At 57.9% G+C, this 25,360-nt stretch overlaps 1 protein-coding gene across 2 annotated transcripts in view; it reads left to right on the top strand.

Moving 5' to 3' along the window:
- Positions 1-364: 364 nt before the first annotated feature.
- The window catches only part of SEMA4D (semaphorin 4D), a 92,267-nt gene continuing 67,271 nt past the window's right edge, over positions 365-25,360 (top strand). Inside the window, exon 1 of one of the 2 annotated variants that reach the window (XM_027041200.2) lies at positions 365-506. The gene's annotated coding sequence lies outside the window, so the exon portion shown is untranslated. Of the gene's footprint in view, positions 507-16,207; positions 16,762-25,360 lie in introns of those variants that run through there. The other variant, XM_027041204.2, reaches the window with a different exon arrangement.

The following is a 25,360-nucleotide window of genomic DNA, read 5'->3' on the forward strand; positions in this document are numbered from 1 at the left end:
CGGGCCAGGCTCCCAGAAGGGGCAAGCTGGTCCATTAACAGGTGGGGAGGTGGAGGGTAACCCGGCACTGGGTCAGAACCGGTGCCGCACCCTGCAGAGGCCCGGCCGGAGCCGGGCCGGCCTCCGGGGCCCCGTGGGCGGAGGAGGAGGGAGGGAAGAGGAGAGGTGGGAGGAGGGAGAGGAGGAGTGGAGGAAGGTGAAGAAAGGGGAGGGCAGAGGGGAGGGAACGAGACGTGGGGGAGGAGGAGTCGGACGGGAGTCGGGCGGGGAGGAGGCGGTGGCGGGAAGGGGGGGCGGGGAGCGGGGGAGGGGCCTGCGCGCGGCCCCGCGCCCTCCCTCCCGCGCCGGCCTCCGCGCCCTCGCGCGCCGCAGCATCCCCGAGTCGCCGGCCTCGCTGCCCCTCCGAGCCCGGCCCGAGCCGCCGGCAGCTCCCGCCCCGCCGCCGCCGCCGCCATTCCTGCGTCCGCGCTCGCCGGGCCGGGCTCCGCCGGGACGCGCCACGCCAGGTAAGGGCCGGCGGGCGGCGGGAGCGCGCGGGCCCGGCAGGTGCGCGGGGGCGACGGGCCCTCCCAGAGACTGCGGGTCTCCGGTGGCCCCCCCGGACCTCCCCCCACCTCGCCAGACCCTCCCGGAGTCCCCGCTCCGGAGCCCCCTGACTCCTCCCCGGACCCCCGGACCCTCCCGGAGTCTCCCTCCTCGGACCTTCCCAGAGTCCCAGCCAGGGACCCCGGGACCCCCGGACCCCTCCCGGGACCTTCAGGGCCCCTCCCCTCCCCGGCACTCTCCGGGCCCGGCGCGCAGGTGGCCCCGGGGGGCGCAGGGCGCGCAGCCGACCCTGGCTGGCAGCGGGGGCGGCGCGCGGACCAGGCCCGCCGCGCCCCTGGCCGCCGGGCCCCCGCCGGCTCCGGCCACTTCGGCCTGGCCCGGCCTCCGCGGGCTTCTATTTCGGTCCAGGGGCCGCGTCCCCCGTGAGCCGACCGGAGGCGCGCACTCAGACAGGTGGGGCAGGTCAGGGCCCTGGCGGTGTGAGTGCTGCAGGCCTCGCCTTCCTTCAGGGTTTTGGCAGTGTGATTCTAGAACAGCCAAGGAGACTCCCCAGCCTTAGCTGGGGCTGCACCTGTTGCAGCCGCCTGGTGAGCTGCAGGGAGCTGAATCCACTGGGGTTTTGCCAATGCACGCATGGACAGAAGACTTGGGTGGTGGTCGTTCTGTTCATTTGCTGGATTTAGTGTGTGTGTGTGTGTGTGTGTATGTGTGTGTGTGTGTGTTGGGGGGGGAGGTGCATGTCAGTCTGTAGGTGGGCAGTGCCCTGGAAACAAGGCCTGTTGTCAAGGGCCAGGCCCTGCTTTCCAGCCCTGTGCCATCCAGAGCTGCTCTGCTTTTGTTTTAAAAACCTCCCCTTACCTTGAGCATGTCCAGGCCAGTGGGTGGCCAGGCCCCTGCAGGCCAGGCCGGACCTGGGGCGTGTGGCCAAGCAGCTGGCCCTCCTGTTCTGAGTCTATTCAGATCCACCAGGCGTCACCGAGAGGAAGTTTCCTTTGCAGGGGGTGAAGTGACATCGTGGCCTGTCACCTCCTATCTGCCCCAGGCCTGGGGCCAGCCTGCTGGCTGCCTGGGCACCGTTATTTGGGAACGTTGACTGTGTCCCAGAAACAGGCTGCCTCAGCCAGCGCCGGGGCCAGGATTCTGGTGGAGATAATGCCCCGATTGTCACTTGAACGGTTGGTGTCTATGCACATCGTCTGCAAAAATAAAGAAGAATAAAGCCGGCCCGCTCCGAGTGTCTTCGGCACCATGTGTTCCCAGGGATGAAACCCCAGGAATGAGGGGACGGTGGGGGGACACACGGGGCTGTTTCTGTGGGCAGGGGCTGGCCGCCTGGGACCCTGACCTTCACTTCAGACTGAAGTTTGTCTGCACCTGCAGATGAATCGAATGAGGGGATGAAACTAATCAGCGACACTGAGAGGTAGCTCTGCTGGGTCCCTCCCTTGCACGGTGTGGAAGGACCATGAGCTGGGCGCCGGTGGGGGTGCCCAGCCCCCCTTATGGCCTTTGTCATCTATTCGTCTGCCTTTGAGACAGCACCATGGAGCCCAGTTCCCTGCTCAGGGCCCTGGCAGGCGGCGTGCTCGCTCGGGCTGGGGTGTGGGGTGCAGCACCACACCGCACAGCTGTCCAGTGGCTCCTGGGGGGCGGGGAGATGACCTTGATGACATCGTTCTCTTGTGATCCCCACCGTGAGGGTTATCTGAGGCAGATTGCATCTCGACGGCCTTCCCCGCACCAGGCAGGGCTGTCTAGGCCGGTCTTGGGAGTGCACACTAATGGCCGTCTCTGGTGCCAGAGCATGCAGCAAAATCAATAATGCATTGCAAAGATCGAGAGCCCTCTGTGCTTCTGGAGAGAGTCCACCTCTCCCACACCCAGTGTGGACGGGCCCAGGCCTCCGGCCCCTCCCTCTGGGCCCCGTTTCTGGTCATGGGGGAGGGACGGGCAGGGCTGTGGGGTGGCTGCAGGGCCTTCCCTAGACGCCGTGTCCTGTGTGGTGAGTCTGGGGCAGAGCTCCCGGGTTGGCAGCTGGGACCCCGTCCCCGGGCATCCCCACTGCCAGCTGGGGTAGGCCCCTGCTGTTGTGGCAGTGAATTCACTTCCTGATGGTTCCTAATTTACAGTGACTTTCCTCTTCATGCTAAGACTTTGCCTGGTTGAAAGAACTCCCGGAGGTCAGGTAGGAGGCGGCGGCTCCTCCACCCCTGTGCCCCCAGGCTCCTCGGGGAGCAGCCGCGGTGGGCCGTTCACTGGCCAGGCGTGCAGGGTGGCTGCGCGGGGAGGCTGGCCACACGAAACGCGCAGGTTAATTTGCTGTCGGCTGATGGTCGAGGGCCGGCGCTGGGAGAAAGGCAGGCTTTGCAGTCCTGGGGGCGGGGGGGGGCAGGCAGTGATTTCTCTCTGGACCTGTCACTGTGGTGGAAGGGAGAATGGAAGGTAAGAAGGAAAACGACCGAGCAGAAATGATGGGGCCCCGGAGGGAGGTCCCGTCTTGGGTCTGCCCCGGGCTGGGCGGGTACAGCGGCCACAGTTCTCCCACACCACCGGGCCGTGGCCGTCTGGGGACATCTCGGGGCGTCGCCCGAGAGCGGGGCCGGTCAGGCAGGCTCCTTGGCACCTGAGACTGGGCACAGCTCACGGCCATTTCCAGGCCGCTGGCTTTCAGGGGCTGACTCGGGAAGCCAGGATTTACTAGGAGGAAATAGCTGCTGACTCGAAAGGGCGCGTGAGCGGACCCTGCCTGGAGCTGGGGCGGTGTTTGTCGGCCCCACGATTAAGGTGATTTGAGGCTGAGCGAATTGGCCCATCCCAGGTCTTTGATGGCTCACTTTTCCAGCTTGCCCGGCCCTCCCTGAGCGCACGGACGATTTTGCTGGTGGTGCTGTGACCGGCCGGCTCCCCACTGCCCTGTCACAGCCCCTGGGCATTGCAGCGGCCCGGGGCTGTCCTGGGTGCCTGGGTACGCCTCCACCGGGCTGGGGTCCCGAATCTGGTGGAAAAGTCTCAGATGCTGCCCACGAAGGCACAGACTGCCTCTGCCCGGTTACTTCTAAGCAGCTCCCTGGGATTGCGGGCGGTCAGACCAGCATTTGACTCAAGAATCGTTCCTTTCAAGAGTTCCGGTGTTTATGAGACAGTTGATGTTTTTTGAGTGAATGAGTTTTAAAGAATGATCATGTTCCTTAATGACAGTGCTGTGGTTTTATGCTGAGATGACCTTCACCTGTTAGCACTGGGCTCAGGAGTGTGCATGGGGCGGGGGGTGGGGGGGAAAGAGAGGGTGCTTGGGGTCAGCTTCCATTAGCATGGCGGGGGGAGTGAGTGGGCATCGAGGGGCCCCCTTGTCTGTGGGTGGATGGTTGTGGGGTCTGGGGAGGGTGCCTTACGGTTTGCCGTTCTGTTGTGTCCACTTCCGTTTATTTTCAGAATTCTCAGTGATAAAAGTTACTGGTAATCTAAGAACTACAAGTCCCCTCCCAGAGAGACGCCAAAGGGTCCTTGTCTTCACGAAATAGCTCAGGGGTTTACTTCAAAAGAAGTGCCCGCATGTGAAGTAAAAACACTGCTTCTTAGCATAGAACGTATAGAAGGAGCCGGTTCTCGAGTGCGTACCTGCCGAGAATTATCTGGAAGAGGACACAGCGTTTGTGGAGCAGATAATTACGGAGTGAGTGCTGTGGACAGCAGTCCTGGAGAGGCCCTGGGGCCAGGGGTGGGGGCGGGGCGTGTGCGTGTGTGTGGACTTGTGCGTGTCGTGTGCGCGTGTGTGTGTGCATGAGTACATCGTGCACGTGTGTGTGTCGGAGGAGGAAGTGTGTGTGAGTTTTGGGGGAAGGACGAGGGAAGGGCCGGAGGAGGAAGGGGGGCCTGCACTCTTCCCTTCTATATACTTCTGTGCGGTTCATTTCTCCTATAAAGGAATTATTTTTGCAGTTCAGGAGTTAATTTTTAAGAAGGGCGTCTCCATTAGGTAGTATAATATAGCCTCTTGTAAATGTTCTCAATTTCTAAATCTAAATTTTTTAAAACCGGGATGTGATTTGTTGCAATCCACGTTCCTACTCAACGTAATAGGTGGTGTGGCTTACGTGAGACACTCCTGAGTCAGTGGTCAGCAGCCCCTGAATGTGTGTTGGGTGGGTCATGAAAAGACAGACATCAATGCCTTGCCCTCGGCAATAGGGGAGACAAGACCCAAACCCTGAATCTTAAACACCAGCAGACCACCCGGCAATGCCAGAGCTCAGCAGAGGTTAGTTAGTCTGTGTGGTCCTGGGCGCTGAGTGCTGGCTGGGTCCTGAGTCGTGGGTGCTGGGTACTGAGTGCTAGGTGCTAGGTCCTGGGTCCTGGGTGCCGGGCCCTGGGCCCGGGGGAAGGAGGACGTCGGCTCAGGCCAGTCCCAGTCCTGGTTCAGGTGGAGAAGATTGTTCCCCTCCGTGGCCCAGAAACAAAATCAAAGAGAGTCAAGAGCCTTTACCAGCAGGTGTCCACGGCTGGTGGATGCCCGGCCACTGTGGACAGTTCCACTCGTTTTTGGTGGTGGCTTGTTTTTTTCTTTTCATTTCGTAGAGGGCATGTTAAATAACTTCCGTCTATGCTAACAAAAAAGCATAAAGAGTGGAAAGCCTGCAAAGTAAAAAGTACAAATTGCCTGGCATTCTAAAGTTGTTTTCTTTTCTCTATTTTCCTAGTAGAGAAATTCCAGTGGCTTTAACAGCCAGAACAGAGTTTGCTTTGATCTGGCAATTGGGGTGGCGTTTGGCTCTGACGGGCGTGTGTTTTGATTGTGCACAGAAGGCCGCTGGTCCCGGGGCCTGCCATCTGTAAGGCCGGTGCTGCCCCCACCCCCACTCCCCCCCCACCCCCCCCCCCCCGCCATGTTCCCACCGCGTGTTCCAGAGTGCTGTTTATTTGCCAGTGTTCTCTGGGGCCGAGGGGGTGCACGGCAGCGGGGGTGGGGGGTGCCGCTCTGCGCCCAAGGTGGTGTCTGTGGGGCTGGGAGCTGCCCCTGTCGCTCTGGACGAGGCCTGACCCCTTCTGTCCTGTGGATCGGACGGTCCGCTCGCACATCCGTCCGCTTACGGAGCGCGTCCCCCGGCAGGTGTTTATTGAGCACCAATTAACTGCAGGGAGAGAGCGAGACACAGGGCTCCTGCCACTTGGAGCTTGCGGTCAGGTGGGGGGTGGGGGAAGCCAACAAGGGAAGGAAGGGATCGGTGCTGAAGGGCACTTGGAACAACGGAGGGGTCGGGGTCCGGGTCTGGGTGACCCTGAGATTCTAGGTTCAGGTGACCGGAGGGGAGCAGTTGTGGGGCTCGGGGGTGGGGGCAGCAGGCCCCACGGGTGGCGCTGTGAGTGCGTGCCCTGCAGGTGGAGGTGACGAGCCTGCTGGGCGGGCGGCCAGGGCACAGGCATGGACCGTGAGTGAGCGCGGGGGCAGAGATACGTGGGCAGGAGACTCATGGACCTCATGGGGTGGAGGGCGAGGCGGGAGGGAGGCTGTCTAGCTTGAGGGGCCCGGGGCGCGGGGACTCAGGACTGACGGTAGCAACCTGGAGGTCACGGGTGACCTGACTGATGGCTGTCCGGGGGTGGGGGGTTCACGAGGCAGGAGGGGACCTGGCCCCTGTCTGCCAGCTGGTCTTGCGGGGCCTGATAATGGGAGACGAGAGGGGGGTGGCCAGGGTGACATTCAGGTCTCTGTCCTGGAGGGAGGGATGGCCACGAAGGCAGTGTGGATGGGGCCCTCCAGGGGGGCCAAGGAGGTGGCCGGGGCCCCGGGAGTCTCCCTGCCAGGGCAGCTGGGCCCCTGCAAGTCCGTGGTGTGGCCCGAGGTGTGCAGCGTGCCTCTGTTTGGGCCCGGGGTGCACGGGCAGGAGGGGCCGGGGTGCCAGAGGCTGCCATGGGGGCTGGTGACGCCTCATCTGTGAGCAGGGCAGGTCCGCGCGGGTTCCCTGGAAGGCCGCCTCCCAGGCTCTCGGGCAGGGTGGGCTGCCCTCCAACTGTGCGGGCAGGACAAGGGAGAGGGGTCAGGTCTCGGGGTGGCTGTGTGGCCGCAGGCAGACTGTGAACATCCTTCCGGGCGTAACCTGGCATTCGTACGGGTGGGCCCAGCAGCCGGCGACTTAATCCCAGGTCACCTGAGCTGGGGGAGAACAGGTGTCTGAGGGCGTGTCCCCGGAGCACATCAGGTGCACCCCGGACCGCCAGTCCGCAACTCTGTGTTTCCCAGGCGGCCCAGGGGCTCGGGCTGGCCTCGTGGTGGAAAAGCCGCCGCGCTGAGGCAGGGCCTGTCCCCGGGCGAGCGCTGGGGTGGACGGGACGGCCGAGACAGGTGCGCGCCCCCCGGGCCAGCGTCTCCTTCCCAGCTTTAGTGAGGCGTGGTTTCCATATGGGAACTGGTGCTCGTTTTCAGTGTGTGGGTGAGAGAGTGAGAGCTGGGCACAGCCAAGCACCTGTACCGCGATGGTGACACAGGCCCTGGGTCGCTGTCCTCGCTTCCCAGCCCCCCCCACCATCGGACCTGCCACGCCCACGCAGCCACTCACATGAGCGCCCAGCTGCAGGGTCGCGTGGGGGCGGCCGAGACCGTTTGGCCCGTGAGCGCTCCCCACGTTCCCTCTTTCCCTTTGCACTCAACCCAGGCAGTCACTCGTCCGCGGAGGTTAGATGGTGGCCCGTGAGATTTGTTTCTTGAAGAGTCTCAAGACGGGGGCACGTGTTACATGTTCTGTGTGTAGCTGCCTTCGCTCAGCGCGGTGTCTGGGAGGTTCGTACGTGTTGTGCACGGGAGACCTTCACGTCTGTTTGTTGCCGAGTTCTGTGGGATTGTGGGGTGTCCCGGGGTTTGTTGATTTGTCCACCTGTTGCTGGATGTTTGGATGGCTTCCGGTCTGGGGTTATGGTGAGTAAAAGTGCCCTGGGCTGCAGCCGACGCGCAAGGAGAAGCAGCCCGTGAAACAGGAGCACACGTGTCTCCAGAGAAGATCCAGAAATGACGGGAAGCACATGGAAGGGTGTTCACCGTCATCCGCCACTAGGGAAGTGCAAAGCAAAACCGCGATGAGATACCACCCCCCACCCACCAGAAGGGCTTTTATCCAGAGAGGAAAATAACGAGGGTCGGGGAGCGTGTGGAGACCTTACAACCCCCGGGGCTTGCTGGGGGGAACGGGAAATGGCACAGCTACTTTGGAAAGCAGTGTGGCGATTCCTCGAGGAGTGAAATGTAGGATGACCCTGTGATGTCTGGAGCGGGCAGGTCCCCAGAGACAGAACAGCAGCAGTTGCCTGTGGCTCGGGGGGGGGCGGGACGGGGAAACTGTATAAGGCGTGTGCGGTTCCTTCTGGGGTGAAGACAGTGGTGATGCCCGCAGGGCGCTGCGAAGGTACTCAGTGTCACTGAATCGTACACTTTGAAATGGTGAATGTCAGGGCGCCTGGGGGGGGCTCAGTCGGTTGAGTGTCTGACTTTGGCTCAGGTCATGATCTCACCGTTCGTGAGTTCGAGCCTCGCATGGGGCTCTGTGCTGACGGCTCGGAGCCTGGAGCCCGCTTCGGATTCCGTGTCTCCCTCTCTCTCTGCCCCTCCCCCGCTCACGCTCCGTCTCTCTTTCTCTCAAAAATAAATGCACATTAAAAAAAATAATTAAAAACATAAAGTGGTCAATGTTAACACCGTGTGTACTCTGCAGCAAAAACCGATACGCAATGCGTGTGTGCGTGTGCACGTCTTGGTGCTGACGTGTGCTTTCTTCTTCCTGGGCAGCTCCGCACGGGTGCAGCGTCTGTTTAACCGTCTGAGGAACAGGCAGACGTGTCATTTCACATCCCTGTGCTGACGTGCCAAGGGACGGTTTCCCAGCCCTGCCGACGCTGGCTGTCACCATCTTATTCTTCGCTCTTCTGGTGTGTTGTGTGCTGTATGCTTAGGATTTTGGTGGAACAGCTTTTCCTCGTTTACTAGCTAGCCGTGAATATTCTTTTAAGTACCTGCGCAAAACTCCTGCCCACTTTTGAGTGGAGCTGTGTTCTTATGTTCTGAGAGTTGTTTACATACTCTGGATTTAGGTCCTTTATTTGTATTGCAGATATTTTCCCTGTCTTTAGCTTGCCTTTTTTTTTTAAGTTTTTTAAAATGTTTATTTATTTTTGAGAGAGACAGAGCATGAGCAGGAAAGGGGCAATGAGAGAGGGAGACACAGAATCCAAAGCAAAGCCCCAGGCTCTGAGCTGTCAGCACAGAGCCCGACGTGTGGCTTGAACCCACGGACCATGAGATCGTGACCTGAGCCGAAGTCGGATGCTTAACCGACTGAGCCCCCCAGGCACCTCGCTTTTTTTTTTATTCATGAACTCTTTCGAAGGGCACATGTTTTCAGTTCTGATTAAATCCAATTTTATTTATTGTTTGTAGTAATTTGTGTCCTGTTTACGAAATCTTTGCCAAAGGCGTGGTCAGGAAGATTTTCTCCTGGGTTTTCTTCTGAAAACATTATGGTTTTATCTCCTGCGTTTGGGTCTCCTCCATTGTGAGTTAGTGTTTAATTGGAAAGTGCTGAGGATTGGGGTTCGCTGCTTTCCACGTTGGATAACCGGCTGCTCCAGCTCTTTGGAAGAAACGGCCCTTCTCGTGGTGCTCTCTTGGCATGTTGGGAGGTGACTGAGTTTATCCGAGTCGTTTTGTTTCTGGCCTTGATTCTGGCCCATTATGGCTTATTCCTCATCAGCCCCCAGCCGCTGTGTCTTTATGATGGCCGCCTTATAAAAAGTCCTGAAGTTGGGTAGTCTCCCTACTGGGCTTTGTTTCCAGGATGGTTTTGTCTTCTTCTAGACCCTTTACATTTCCATGTGAATTTAAAATCAGCTTGTCAACTTCTGTAAAAACGCGTGCTTGGATCTTTAGGTGATTGCCTGAACTCCTTAGAGCGAGTTGGAGGAGATTGACATCTTAACAGGACCGAGTCTCCCAGCCGGCAGGCGTGGCTGCCCTTCTGTCTGCACGCATCTCCCCTCGTGTCTCTAGTGACCTGCCGTGGCCCGGGTGCGGGTTTTATACGTGTTTTATCAGATTTGTTCGTAAGTAGTCCATGTTGAATGCTATTACGAATGGATTTCTTAAGGTTTTATTTTCCAGTTTCTTGCGAGTGTATGGAAATATAGTTGATATTTTTATATTGTTTGTCCTGTGACCTTTCTAAGTTTACTTGAGTAGCTTTTCACGGAGCCCCTTAAGATTATGCACGTAGATAATCCTGACGGTTACGAAGAGGCACCGTTTTGCCTCTTTCTTTCCAGTTGGAATGCTTTTTGTTTTTCTCTTTTTATTCTGTTGTCTGGGGTTTTCAGTACAATGTTTCGCAGCAGTGACGGAAGTGGATGTTGTTCCCAGTTCCCAATTATGGGAAGAAAGAACTTAACGCCTTTTTCGTGAAATATGATGTTAGGTGAAGATTTTATGTAGACGCCTTTTATGAGGGTGAAGAAGGTTTCTCATTTGCTGAGTTTCTATTGTAAATGGATGTTGAATTTTGTCATATGCTTTTTCTGTATCTTGGAGATGACTGTGTGGGTTTTCTTTTTTTTTTTCCATAATTATGGTGAATTATGTTGATTAATTTTTGCATGTTAAACAACCATGCCTTCCTGTTACAAACTCCAGATGGTCATGATGTATTATCTTTTTTATATATTGCTGGATTCAGTTTGCTACAATTTTGTTAAGGACGTTTTTAACTATACTCATGAGGTATCAGTATCGTGTTCTTTTTTTGTAATACCTGTCTGGTTTCAGTATTAGGGTAATGTTGAACCTACACAATGATTTAGGAAGAATTCCTTCTTCATTTATTTATTTATTTAAGTTTATTTATTTATTCTAAGAGAGAGAGAGAGAGCGGGGGAGGGACAGAGAGGAAGACAGAATCCGAAGCAGGTTCCAGGCTCCAAGCTGTCGGCACAGAGCCTGACGCGGGGCTCGAACTCACGAACTGCGAGATTGCGACCTGAGCCGAAGTCAGATGCTTAACCGACTGAGCCACGCAGGTGCCCCTTTATTATTTATTTATTTATTTTAATGTTTATCCAGTTTTGAGAGAGAAAGAGAGCGCATGAGCAGGGGAGGAGTGGAGAGAGAGAGAGAGGGAGACACAGAATCGGAAGCAGGCTCCAGGCTCCGATCTGTCAGCACAGAGCCCGAGGTGGGGCTCGAACTCACGGACCGCGAGACCATGACCTGAGCAGAAGTCGGACGCTTAGCTGACTGAGCCACCCAGATGCCCCTATTTATTTTTTTAACAAAGAGTTTGCATGGGGCAGTGTTGTTTCTTCCTTCAATGTTTGATAGAATTTACTAGCGAAGCCACCTAGGGTTCTCTTTTCAGGTATGAATTTGGTTTCCTGACCTAGGGCTGATGACATTTTCTGTAGGTGAGTCCTGGTGATTCGTGTGTTTTAAGGAGTCTGTCCATTTCCTGCAAGCTGTCAAACTTGTTGGAGTCGAGTTGCCCACAGTATTCCTTTATTATCCTTCGAATGTCTGTAGAATCTGCATGAGGTTCCCTGTCCGGTTTGAGCCTGGAGACTTCCGGTGCCGGGCCCCGCACCCACCCAGTCACATCCGAGTCCCGATGGGAGGGAGGGCACGGGCCAGTGGTTTTGCCCAGCTGCTCGGGTCATTCTGACACGCAGCCGGAGTTGAGGACCTTCGAGATGCAAGGAGGAGGGATTCGTCTATAGTTCCCGGTGGTCCAGCAGGTGTCCCAGAGCGGGAGAAGGCAGAGCTGAGAGAGCCGAGCGGGACACGGGGCCCTCTCTCTGCACACAGGTTCTGTCTGGAGAGCCCCAGCAGAAGTGGCCTTGGGGGGCCGGGGGGGTGTTGGGCTGGGGCCTCGGGTGAGGAGTGTGTTCAGAACGTGCCAGACCCTGGAGGCCACAGGAGTGGGTGCCGAGGCCTGTGCTGCTGGGTGCTGGTTTGTGTTTTTAAGTCAGATTTCCTGATGTGTAATTTGTTTGGAGCAGAATTCACCCCTTGCCGCGTCCTGTCGTGTGAGTTCTGATGCACAGTCATGTAACCACCACCGAATCAGGATGTGGAAAATCTCCTTCCGCAGACTTCCTCGTGCCCTCTGGAGTCAGATCTTTCTCCCCCTGCCCCTGACCCCCTGCAGATCCATTTCCTGTCCCCGTAGACTTTTCCGGAACATCACATAGGTGGACTCATACAGTTAGGTTGCAGGCGTCAGAGCAGGGATTGGTGCCATCAGGCCCAAGTGGAGGGGTGCATCTGGCGCCCCTGACTGATGCATTGGAAAGGCGGGGATGGGCACAGGAGGCCGTTACGGGAGACGTTATGGCTGTTTCCGTGATAACCACATTGTGAGCGATGTGCCAGATGCATTCTGTCCCCATCTCGCGGAATCCTGGCCACAGGACTCCCCTTTTTTATAGGTGAGGCCCTGGAGAACAGAGAGAAGGAGAAAGTTTTCACGGGGTCACTCAGCCAGGAGGTGGCGAACCCCCGATGCGAGCCCAGGGACTGGGACTTGAAGCCTGCAGGGACGTGTGCTTTCTGGACACAGCGTCCAAGGCATTTATTGGAGAGGGCATTTGCCAGTGTTTGTAAAAGCAGAAGCCACCGAGGGAGGGTCAGAGATGAGTAGTTACAGCGAAACCAGCGAGTCTCCAGAAATCACAGTGTAGAACGTGGCCACGGGATGGGAGATCAGCAAACACGTCACATGGTACGACCCGCCCGTTCCAGGGCCGTGGATGCAGTGAGGGTCTGTGGTTCACCCTGGAAGTAATGGCCTGTGCTTTTGAAAATATCATAAATGCGCCTTCAACCTCTCTAAAGCTTGGTTTTCAACATGACACTGAGTTCCACGCGCCTCCCGTTTCCAAGTTTGCCAAGAAGGGGCCTTGCACTGTTGTCATTCCGTGGAGCTGATGGGTCTCGACGTCCTCCTGTGTTGCCCGTGGCGTGTGTCACCTGTCTCCCATTTCTCTTGAGCGTGTTACACACACACACACACACACACACACACACACACACACACACACATCAGTCCCGAGAGCCCAGCACGATTCTCGTAGGCTCGTCATACCTGCCTCGCTGAAAGAGCAGGTGGGTGTTTTACTGTTTGTCGAACTCTTAAGCGGCGAACATACTGTGGGAAGCCGAGCGGCCACATTGGCCGGTGGGTGAGGGCCGGCTCCCGGGCGGGAGCGTGCGGTGACCGTGAAAGATCTCTTCTTGGCAAACTTGGAAGTGGGAGGCATGTGGCACTCGGTGTCATGTTTGAAAACGAGCTTTGGAGAGGTTGCAGTATCTGTAGTATTTTCAAAAACATTTTCTGTTAGAACATTAAGGGGCGCCTGGGTGGCTCAGTCGGTTGGGCATCCGACTTGGGCTCAGGTCACGATCTCGCGGTCTGTGAGTTCGAGCCCCGCGTCGGGCTCTGTGCTGACACTCGGAGCCTGGAGCCTGCTTTGGAGTCTGTGTCTCCCTCTCTGTCTGCCCCTCCCCCACTCACACTCTGTTTCTCTCTCTCTCTCTCAAAATTAAACATGCAAAAAAAAGTTAAAAAAAAAAAAAGAGCATTAAAACTTCACGGCAGTCAGGAAGCCTGGCTGCATTCAGACCCTGACGGTTTCTCACAGGTAAGACGTGCATTTTATACTGTGACCAGTGCACAGGTGTGCATGCACAGCACACCCATGCACACAGTACATGTGCACATGTGCATACCTGACACGCACACACAACACGGATGCACACAACACACACGTGTGTACATCTGCCACCAGAACCAAAGTTTTCCTCGACAGAGCACTTGCCCTTCACTGCAGACAATACCTCTGATGTTTGCTCGGTCGCATCTTCTTTAGAAGCTGCTTCTGCCCCCCCCCCCCCCCCCCGGATTGAAGACTCCCCCCCTGGTGTCCGACTCGGGGTGCGACTGCGTGGACGGTTAACACGCTGGCATGACGTAATCTACGTATTTCTCATTATCGTTGGTCTGTCTGTGTCTGTGGCCGGGCGTGGGTTGGGACCACTGGCCACCGTGGAGCTGCACGCTCGGGAGCCACAGGGCTGGGAAACTGGGTCACGGCTGGGTCCCGGAGCTGAGCTGGCAGAACTGGACTCCCGGCAGGCCTCTGAAACCCAAGGGAGAGGCTTGGGTTTCAAATGTGGGATCCCGCGACTGCTTCCGGTTCCCTCGGGCCTCCTGTGTGGGGCCCACGGTCCCCTGGCTCTGTGGACAAGACCACACGGGGACGGGCTTGGTTTCCACAGCAACCCCAGGAGGTGGGAATGTGATTTTTAAAATAGATTCTGAGTGCGGAGGTCCTGGAGAGCGGCCTCTGGGGAGAGGCAGGTCCCCGTCACCTGCACGCGCCCCGTGACAAGCCCCGAGCCAGGCGCGGGCCTGCGAGGAGCAGAAAAGAGCTCCATGTCCGATGAGCACACCTCTTTGTGCAGAAGGAGTAGCCAGCTCCGCCCTCATCCCCTTGTCGCCAGAGCTAATGCTGTCCCTCCTCTCGGCCAGAGAGGAAGCCGCCGGCACCCCGTGCGCCTTGTCCCGGGTGAGCGGAGGCTCCTGCAGAGATTCGGGCCACGGCTGTTTGCAGGCCTTTGCTAGCACTTACTAGGTTGCAGATGCTAAACCAGACAGGAAGCTGTTTTCCAAACACAGCAGCTGTCGGGCTCCCCGGACCCCGGGCCAGCACGAGGGGCAGCGGCCTGGCTCGTTCGTCCAGAGCTGCCTCTGGAAGGGGCTTTGCCGGAAGCTGACGGACTTTGCGTGGCGGGGGCTCCCCGGAGACAGGAGCTGGGGCGACGCTGGTAAATGGTCTTTGCCCCTGGAAGGTGCAGAAGCCTGTGTGCTCGGAGACGAAAGGGTATCAGTCTTGGGAGGGAAATGTGGCCGCGGCCTGGGTCGTCGTCTTGGCCCTCAGAGTGACCTCCTCCTGGCCATCCTGCCCTGGGGCAGCAAGAAGCAGCAGCAGCCCACGGACAACAGGAGAGCTCGTTCCCCCAGCAGGGGCCCCCGCCCTCCAGCCACCCCTGCCCGCGGCCACCCACGCCGCCTTGTGGTGCATCCCCTGCCCAGCTTGGTGGCGGCCTGTCCCCGCTTCCTGGCTTGACTTGAAATGCAAGGGAAGGTCACACCAACAGAGAGGGGCAGCCGCAGAACCATCCGACTGCCCTGCTTCCCTCTCTCTCCACCTCCCTCCGCGGGGAGAGGTTTGCACGCTTTACAGTAACACGCACACAGCCTGGCTTTGCTCCAAACGGAGCCCTGCCGTGCGGTGCCCAGAACGCCCCTGGGCTTTGCTCCGTGTGGCCTCTGCAACGCACACCCCCGCGTTGCAGACAGAGTTCTGGCTCTGTCCCGTTGCTTGTGTGCGTCCCTGTTTCCGTGCCCGCAGGGTGGCCGTTACAGTGTGGCCGGCGGGTGTGAGTGGGGACTCGCGCAGAAGCCACAGGGCGCTGCGTGGGGACGAGAGCTGCGGTTGTACCTCCGCCGTCGCTGCTGGTGCGGGCCCGCGGTCTCTGTCCTCCCTGGGGTCTGTGGCCTCGTGCCCGCTCAGAGCCTGGAGCACTGAGATGCCACACGAGGGGCCCGCGGCCCTGTGGCTGCCGTGCCATGAAGGCCACGCCGTGGGGGACAGCGTGGCGGGGGGTCCTGGCCTCCGCGCCCTCCCTGCCGGGGCCTGCCTGACGCACGAGGGGACCAGCCGGCACGGACCGCGGCCCTCGGCGGGCGGATCTCCCAGCCGGGGCCTCAGACGTGGGAGCCCGGACGGATGTCCCTGCTGTGGCCCACGGAGCCGCGAGCCCACGCGGGTTTCAGGGTCGGGGGTCCTCGATCGTGCTGCGGAGTGGCGGAGGCACGGGAGGAAGAGGGCGGCAGCCGGGGGGTGCGGTGCCCCGGGAGGAGTGGAGCATGGCCCTGACAGGTGCCGGGAACGCGATACTGTGGGTTCATCCCGCACGCTCCCCGGCTCTGGTGAACCGGCAGTGAGGGAACCGTGCCCATGCCTCCTGGAATCCCATGCACACACGCGTGGTCCCGGGGCCGCCGTAGCAAGGCGTCACCAATGTGGAGGCTTAGAGGACAGAAATGGATGCGCCCCCCCCCCCCCCAGTTCTGAGGCCAGAAATCCAAATCAAGGTGGGGGCAGGGCCACGCTGCCCCTGGGGACCTAGGGGAGGGTCCTCCCTGCCTCTTCCAGCTTCCGGAGGCTCCAGATGTCCCTTCGCGTGGCCCACAGCCTGTGTCTCTCCATCCTCAGCCGGCCGCCTCCCCTGTGTCTGTTCCCTGCGTGTCTCCCGTCGGGACACTTGTCAGTAGATTCGGTGACCACCCCGATGACCCAGGATGCTCTCATCGTAACTCCCTGATCTTGACCTAATTTCCCGTGCAAAGACCCGCGTCCACGGGCTCTGGGTGGGTGCTGTCGGCGACCTTCCATCGCCCACCAGAAGGCCAGGGAGACGGTCGTGGGGCTGGTGGCCCCGGGCCGGCCGCCCTTCACTTTCTCCAGGATGTATTTCTGCGGGGCTTTATCAGCAGGAAAATGGAAACCATGGCTGCTTTCTGCACCCGGGGGGGGGGGGGGGGGCGGGGGGGGGGGTTCTACGAGCGAGAGCGCCGTGGAAAGTCGCTGCCGTGTCAGTCGTTTTCTCATCGACTCAGAGGGGAAACAGGAAAGGGCCTCTTGTCTTTTGATGCGAGTTTTTATCTCTGCCGGTGGGGCCTTTTCTGTTAAGTGGCGCTTCTGCAGAAACACTTGTTGAATCTTTGGTGTGAACAGGAAGTCAGATATGCTGACTCACTTTTCCTTTATTTTAATGACATTTTTCTTCTCTGGAAAACGAAGCAAGAACGCGCCTCCTCGGGCCCAGGGTGTGTGCCGTTGACAGCTGCGTTTCAGAGTTCTGGCCTGTCACACACGTGTGCCTTCCCTGTCACACACGTGTGTGTGTGTACAAGTGCGTTCATACAACATGGCGGTTTCCTGAAGGCGTGGTCACACCCTGGAGGGCGCGGCGCCGTGGTGTAGACAAGCGTGCTCGGAGACCTGCCGGGAAGCCGTGCGTGGCGCCGTGAGGGCCCTGTGCTTGGTGTCCCTCCCCCATGGTGGAGATTTGGGAGTTTCCCAGTCTGCCACATCCTTGACCACTTCTCTTCGTGTACCTCGGTGAGTGTTCTCATAGGGAAGAGTCTTCTGGGAAAGCAAGCAAAGCCTGTTTTTTTTTTTTTAATGTTTATTTATTTTTGAGAGAGGGAGAGAGGGGAAAAACTCAAGTGGGGGGGGGAGGGGCAGAGAGAGAGGGAGACAGCACCCGAAGCAGGCTCCAGGCTCTGAGCTGTCAGCACAGAGCCTGATACGGGGTTCGAACCCACAGACTGGGAGATCATGACCTGAGCGGAAGTCAGACGCTTGACCGACTAAACCACCCAGGCACCCCAGAAGCAAAGCCTGTTTGAAGGCAGTTCACCTGGAAGTTGTTTAACAGACGCAGCCGAGTCCAGATTGGAGACCAGCAGGGCCATTGCCTGCTTCCTGTGGCCCATCGGGGTGGGGTGTCCCGAGGGTACAGAGCCCCTCATGTCCAGTGCTCTCCGGCAGGCTTCGATCAGCCTTGGCTGTGCGGGCTGGGCCCCGTGGATGGTGGGGCCCAGAGAAAGGAGTTGGCGTTTGTCGTTGGCTGTGTGCGTGTGTGTGTGCATACGTGTGGGCATATGTGTGTGCGGGCACGTGTGTGCTCCTGGAAATTAGGGCGCAGCACATCTTGACTGCGTTGGAAGAGGCCTTCACAGGTTGAGGGGTGTCTGCCTGTTAGGAGGCTCGTGGAACTTGTTTTCGTCCGTCTCCATTATATTTTAGCCCAATGATAAAACTCATTGCCCACTTGCCTAGTGCCTCTCGCTTGTCTGGAGTGGTAGAGAATTGATCTCGACATTGTACGTGATGCAGCCTGTCTTTCTGGGGGACAGCCGTGCGCCCACACGCTGGGTTGTGAGTCCCCTGTGGTTCACACACGTGGCTCTTCCTGGAACCGTTCATGGGGCGCCTGGTGCTCACAGGGGTGAGGTTCTGCTTGGGAGTGGGGTGGCTCAGGCTGGGTGGCATCTGGAGGGCTGTGTCCCATTATATCAGTCAGTCAGGGTTCTTTAGAGAAAAGGAACTGACGGTGTGTGTGTGTGTGTGTGTGTGTGTGTGTGTGTGTGTGTAGAGAGAAAGAAGCAGAGAGAAATGTGTTTTTAGGGAGCGGCTTACATGATCGGGGAGGCTGGCAAGTCTGAAATCTGCAGGGCAGGCCAGCAGGTGGAGACCCTGGATGCCTGGAGGCAGAATCCCTCTCCTCGTGTGTGTGTGTGTGTGTGTTGGGTGGGGGGGGGGGGGGAAGGGACTCTTTTTTCTGCTTCAGCTGATTGGACAAGGCCCACTCACATTCTTGAGGGTGATCTGCTTTACTCAAAGCGTCCTGATTTAAATGTTAACTCCAGTCAAAACATCCCTTCCCAGAAGCCCTTGGAATTGCTTGACCAAGTATCGGGCACCGTGGTCCAGCCAAACTGACACATAAAATTAGCCACTGCGCCAATCAGTATCCCCAAGTGCCTCAACCCCGTGGCAGGCCACAGGTACGGTGAGTGAGCTTGCTCGGGGTGCTCACCGGGGATGACCCACCTGAGTGGGTGCAACCCAGGGCTCATCCCCAGACGCCAGGGGAGCAGCCAGCCCTGGCGTGGAAGAAGGTGACATTTCTAGTCTGTGGGTGTTGGGAGCAGGCCGAGCCCGCGCTCACTGACCCGGGGCCTCCCTGGGCCTGAGCTTGTTCGGGCTGGCGCTGAGGGCCTCCCCGTGAGCCTCCGGGGATGATTCCTGTCCGCCTCCCTCCAGAACGCGCCGCACTCCCCACATGGACACGGGGAGGTGTGTACTAACCGAAGGCCTCACTCCCCGTGTGGACACGGGCAGTCCTCGAGAACACGCCTCACTCCCTGCTTGGACGCGGGCGGGGTGCGTACTAGCTGGAGGCCTTGGTGCTGTGCCTTCTGGTAGTTTCTTTTTCTGTGAGAAACCTTTGTTCAGGTTGAGGTCTTGCCGTTCTGTCCCCACCCCTCGTGAGCTTCGGAGGCTGGCCTCCTGTCCTCCCGGCCCCCTCTTATCCGGCCTCTTGACCAGCCTGCTAATTTGATGAGAAATAATCAGGGTCAAACAGAAGACAAGCAGTGTGGTGTCCTGGGGCGGGCACGGCTGGCCATTTTCGTGGGTTTGGAACTGACCCCGCCTGGCGGAGCAGTGGAGGAAAGCAGGGAGCGGTGCTCCGGGCCCCCCCAAAATGGCAAAGGAGGTGATTTCTCTCTGTCTTCCATCAGGCCTGGTGTTGGAGGGGAGCAAGTGAGAGAGTGGATGGCCCAGGGAGGAGGCCGGTCCCGGAGTCCGGAGGGCTCAGTGGGGCAGGCAGTGCGGCGGGCACAGGTGTCGGGGCCGCGACCCCGGGGTTGGGCGGCAGGAACGAGCATCAGTGTTCTCTGGGCCCGGCGCTCGGCGTGTGTCTCGGCTCCCCCATGGGCTGAGGCTCAGAGAGGGGGGTCCTCTGACAGCCAGGTCCACAGGCACCCCTCACTCCTGGGTCTGCGAGGTCACTGTGTGGGTGCCACGTGCCCCGGCCTTGGACGCGTCCCGCGAAGCCTCTGCTCTCCCTGCTTTCCCGGTGGCCTGGGTGTACCTGTTTGTGGCTGCTCTGGGGTCCACGGGCGCGGACCCTGGTCCTTCTGCAGGGCTGGTGGGCCGCCCCACGGGCCCCTGAACCTGCCCCTGCCCGCTGCGGGGGCTGATTAGAGTGTGCCGGCGCTGGGGGACGGGGGCCGATGGTGACAGCAGGTGCCTGAGCGAGACGGCAGCTCCAGGCCTGCCCCCAGGGTCTAACGCCCTGGCTACTCCTCTCAGGAGCGCCTTGTGGAGTTTTCCAGGGTGGTCTGGTGGGGCATCCAGGGCTCCACAGCCGGCACCCCTGGGGGCACACCCGGGACAGACCTGAGACCTGACATCAGCCCCCACATTTCACCAGGAAAGGTTCAGCAGGAGGAACGGGGCAAATTAAGTGAAAACGCTTCCTGAGTCTTGCTCCTCTTTGAGGGACACACGTCTGTGCGGACGTGTGCCTGCTGGTCCCCATGCTTTCTGCCCCAGCCTCGGCCAGGATGTTCTAGGCAAGGTAAAACCTGGAGGGGCTGACGGCGGGTGAGCTGGTCCACGTGCTCCGAAGCTGGGGTTCTGCGGGGAGTTCTCGGGGAGAGCGGCCTCGCCCCCGGGAAGGAGGGAACCAGATGCAGTTTACAGAGGTTATTTGCTGGGCCCTCTCTGTGTACGCAGGGGCGGGGGGGGGGGGGCGGGTATTCCTGGAAATGAAGAACTTGGAGATGTTCGGATTGGTTTATATCTGTGTGTCCAGCACAATGTTTGTGATGTTCTTATTTGGATTAAAAGGACGCGATTTCTTGACTCGGGCACCAACGCAGAGTTTAAGGGGAAGTTGATTCCTGCAGGAGGCTTGCGCCACACAGAGCTGGATGCATGAGTCATACTGTGTTTATCTGTCGCTGGTTCTTGGTACCAGGGGTCCGTATGCTGCAGTTCGCATTTGCCCATCTTTGGGGCTAAGTTTCTCGGTCGGCAGCCAGTCGGGCGGCAGGAGGGCTCACGCCCAGAGGCTGGCGCCCGGGGGTCTACAAAGTGGCTGCAGGTTTTCCAAATCTGGAGTGTGGCCCACACCACACGGTGCGGCTGCTGGGGGTCCGGACCTGCTGCGGTGGGGGCACCACCCGCCTGCTTTCTCTGCCCCCTCCCCTGGGGAGAGCCCCAGGAGGAGAGGACGCAGAGGGTCCGACCATCTGTCACGGACTGATTTGCCCGGAGTCTCTGTGGCCGTGTGTGTCTGCATGAGGTTCCGTGTTCTGGTCCACGCAGTCGTGGCTGAAAGTGCAGGCTGGTTCGTCAGACCTCGGATGTGTTTTACTTAGGTTTTGGTTGCCTCCTGTAGGGAGCAAAGAGTGAGTCTTTGAAAATCCAGAGGATTGGACAGAGTGACCACCGGCCTCTGCTTTGGTCCCGGTGACCGTGTGAACAGACCCCGTCCCGTGCATAAGGGAGCCTGCCGGCTGGACGGAACAGTGATGCGTCTCCAGCGAGAGCTGCCGTTCGAGTCTCTTCCTGCTTGCTTTTACGACTCGCTGTGTTGTTTTATTTTTATGCAAGTACAGTTTTGTAAACCTGCCATTGTAGCCATTTTTTTTAGTTTTAGTTATTTATTGAGAGGGAGAGAGAGAGATGGCGGGGAACGAGAGACGGGGAGAGAGTTTCTGAAGCTCTGGGCTGAAAGCAGAAAGCCCACTACGAGGCTCAAACTCAAGAGCCGTGAGATCACGGCCAGAGCCAAAGTCGGACGCTTAACGGACTGAGTCACCCAGGCGCCCCTCTAACCATTTTCAAGGGTACAGTTTGGTGACATTAAGGATGTTCACATTGTTGTGAAACCACCGCCACCATCTGTCCCCAGAACTTTCTCATCTTCCTGAAACTCTGTCCGCATTACATAAGTCCCCAGCCCTTCCCCAGCCCCTGGCGCCCACCATGTCTCTGTCTCTGTGAGCTTGACCCTCAGGGGACCTCGAACAGATGGAATTACAAAGTATTCGTCCTTCTGTGTCAGGCTAAGAAATGAAAGCGTTTCTGAAAACATCACAATCCCACGTGCACACAGGCACACCTCCTTTTATTGCACTTTATTTTCGCGTGCTTTGCCGATACCGCGTTTTTTACAGACTGAAGGTCTGTGGCAAGCCTGCGTCCCACGGTATCTCCCGCCCTTTCCTTATCACGATATGTGTCACGGTGATCCGTGGTCCGTGCCTGCGACTCGCCAAAAGCTCGGATGACGGTTAACGGTTTTCAGCAGTAACGCGTTTGTAACTAAGGCGTGTGTGTTGTTTTTAAATTTAAAAAAAAAAATTTTTTTTTAACGTTTATGTATTTTTGAGACAGAGAGAGACAGAGCATGAACGGGGGAGGGGCAGAGAGAGAGGGAGACACAGAGTCGGAAACAGGCTCCAGGCTCCGAGCGGTCAGCACAGAGCCCGACGCGGGGGCTCGAACCCACGAACCGCGAGGTCGTGACCTGAGCTGAAGTCGGAGGCTCAACCGACTGAGCCCCCCAGGCACCCCGAGGGGTACAGTTCTATTATGAGCGTTAGAGCTTGTATAGATCTGTGTGGCCACCACCATGGTTGGACACAGAACAGCTCCATACCTCCCCCACCGCCAGCCTATCCTGTTCTCTCCCTTTGTGTTCACCCATAACTACCCACTATACCTGATCTTCTCGGTCCCTGAGTTAACCTTTCAGGAACAGCTAATACGTGGAGCTGCGTGGTGGGTTGCCTTCCGCGCTGGCCCCTTCCACTCAGCATCGTGCTGCGTGAGGGACAGCGCATCTGTTTCACTGTAGCATTCCATCGCATGCTTGAACACTTGCGGGTTCTCTGAAGGCACAGCTTCGTTTCCTTGGGATGAATGCCCAGGAGTAGAATTGCTAAATCATAGGGTAAGCGCGTGTGTTACTCTATCAGAAAGCACCAGAACGTCTCCTGGAGTGGTTGCAGCGTCTTATGGCACGACGGCATAGTTGTTCAGTCTGCAGACCCAGCAACCATTCAGTAGCTCCACATCGTCACCTGCACTTGGTGTCACTACTTATTGCCTTTTCGGCCATCCCCGCGTGTGGACGGTGTGTCTCATTGTGGCTTTCAATGGCATGTCCCCATGGCTGATGACGTTGGCCATCTTCCCACGTGCTCATTTGCCATTTGTACATCCACGCCGACCCAGTGTCTGTCTGGGGTCTTCCGCTCATGTTTTAACTGGATCGTTTGTTTTCTTCCTGTCGAGTTCTGAGAGTTTATCACATGTTCCGAATACAAGTTCTTTATCAGATACATGATTTGCAGATACTTTCTCTGTGTTTGTCTTTTAATTCTTGTAACTGGATCTTTTACAGAGCATAGCGTTCTAATTGCAGTTAAGTTCAGCTTAGCAGTTTACTATCATCGTGGAGCACGCAGATGCAGGGCTCATTTCACATTGGGGACCTTGTGTCCTGTGACTTTGCTAAACTTTCTTGTTAATTCAGAGAGCTCCTTTTTAGAGATTCCTTAGGCTTTCCAACATGAGATAATAAGGAGATGCCACAGAGAGCCCTGTGCACACACAGCCCACACCGCGGAGGGGATACCCCGATTTCTCAGTAACCGCAGACGGCCAGAACTCACCCGCGAGGAAACAGACAGCCTGCCCGGTACCGTAAGCGCCAAAGCATCTGAATTCACGGTGAGGAACCTTCTGAAAAAGCCATCTCCAGACCCGGATGGGTTTACTGGCAAATTGTACCAAACATTTAAGGAGTAACAGCCATTTCACACAATCTTTCCCAGAAAACAAAAGAGGAAAAAAATAAAAGGGGCAATCCTTCTGTCTCTTTATTTCATCTTTGCTAACTTGTATGTATTGTATATATTTTTCTTGCCCCCTTCCCTGGCCAGGCCTCTGCTGCAGAGTCAGACAGGAGCAGGGAGAGGGGACATCCGGTTGTCCCTGTCTCGGGGGAGAGCGTTCAGTCTCCCCACTGCGGTCCTTGTTGGCTGTGGGTTTCTTCATAGACGCCCTTTATCAGGGTGTGGGGTCCCCGCCTTTCTGTGCCTCGCTCGCTCATTTTATCGTGAGTGAACACCGAATTATTTCCGGGGCTTTTTCTACATCAGTCGATACACTCAGGTGGTTTTTCCTACGTGGACTCCCAGCAAGCTGTGTTACATTTACTGATTTGCATATGGAGCCAGCCTCGCGTCTGGGGATAAACTCTATTTGGTTGTGGTGTACCTTTACATACACATCGGATTCTGTTTATGGATATTTTCTTGAGGATTTTTGCGTCTGTGTGTGAGGGATACAGGTCGGCAGTCTTTCCGTGCAGTGTTCGTCTGGTTTTGGTATCAGAGTAATCCTGGCCTCATTTAGGTTGGAAACCTTTTCTTCCTCTTCTGTTTTCTGGAAGAGATTGTGTGAAATGGCTGTTACTCCTTAAATGTTTGGTGGAATTTGCCGGTAAAGCCATCCGGGTCTGGGGATGGCTTTTTCAGAAGGTTCCTCACCGTGAATTCAGATGTCCAGTTGCGTTGGCGCTTACGGTACCGGGCAGGCTGTCTGTTTCCTCGCGGGTGAGTTCTGGCCGTCTGCAGTTACTGAGAAATCGGGGTATCCCCTCCACGGTGTGGGCCGTGTGTGCACAGAGCTGCCTGCATTTCCTCAACTGTTCATGTGTCTCTGGAGTCCGCAGTGATAACACCTCTTTCTCCAGATACTGGGAATGGGAGCGTATTTGATCTCATGTTTGAAATGCAGCCTCTGGAAGGAGGCGTCATCGCAGCCGGGGGCATTGCCCCATGTCCCTCAGCGCGGTTCCCTGGGCCCTCGAGATGTCCCCCGGGAGTAGCAAATGAGGGGCGGCAGGAGGAACAGGAAGGCTGTTAAGCCGCTGGGGCAGCAGTTGGTGCCCAGGGGCAGAAAGTGCATACGCGCCCCCCAGTGACCTGCACGTCCTCGTGTGTTTCCAGAAGCATCAGGCTGCTCCCGGGGAGAGTCTCCCCAAAGGACGGGGGACGCTCTGCGCCTGGTTCATGATGCTCAAGGGGACCCTTCCGGGCGCGGTGGCTGCAGTGCTCATCAGTTCCTGTGTCATCCATTTCCGATCAAGGCTCACAAGCTGGGTTGCTCTTGAAACCCTGGCGAAGTGAGTCCACGTGGAACTTTCTCTCCGGGTTCGCGCAGAGCTTGCTGGTGGTGCTGGCTCACCCGGCAGGGCCAGGAGCCAGGGTGTCCGCAGCACGTCCTCCCTTATGGGATGCCTCGTGAACCCTAGAGTAGACGTTTCTAGGCTGACGGGCTGTGGGTTGGGGCTGCTGTCTCAGTCCGCTCGCGCTGCTGTAACCAAGCCCCGCAGGCCGGCGGCCTCTGAACAACACAGCCTTGTTTCTCATGGTTCTGGAGGCTGGAGGCCCGAGACCAGGGTGCTGGCCCGGCCGGGCCAGGGCCTGCTTCCAGGTCTCAGGTCACAAGCTTCATTCACGCTGCATCTTCACATGGGGGCAGGGGGTGGGGGGCGGGGACCTGGGGCTCCCGGGGTCTCTTCTAGAGGGTACTAGTCCTTCTGCTGGGGCTCCGCCCTCACGACCCAGTCACCTCCCAAAGGCCCGCCTCCTGACGCCATCACATTGGGGGACAGGATCTGACACGTGAGTTCTGGAGGACACAGACCTTCCTCCAGTAGATGCTGATATTGTAGCATCTTCCTATATGAGGGAAAAGGTCAGAGCTGGGGAGCGATTCACAGAGCAAGATTAATTTTGCTTCATTTAATTAAACAGTCTGTGTCTCGGGGCTTTCGAGTAGGAGAGGGATTTATAAGCAGTCGAGGGAAAGCGTTTTGCGCGTGCGGAAAGACTGCTCCGGGCACGCCAAAGCGCTGTCCTGCGTGCGTGTGCGGTTGCCTACGTGATTTCACGGCCGGGCGACCACCCTGGTTGCTGGGTTTGGGCCGCCGTTGGCCTCGCTGTCCCGTGGCAGGTGCATCCTCCTGCCCCCCGTCTGCTGTAGGCTGCGTGTGTGGCGTCTGGGGCGGGGACGTTCCAGGCGGGGCGCCCCCTGCGACCTTGTCCCTGCAGCAGCTGATACG

Source organism: Acinonyx jubatus, chromosome D4, assembly GCF_027475565.1.
Source record: "Acinonyx jubatus isolate Ajub_Pintada_27869175 chromosome D4, VMU_Ajub_asm_v1.0, whole genome shotgun sequence".
In the NCBI taxonomy this organism is placed as follows: Eukaryota; Metazoa; Chordata; class Mammalia; order Carnivora; family Felidae; genus Acinonyx; species Acinonyx jubatus.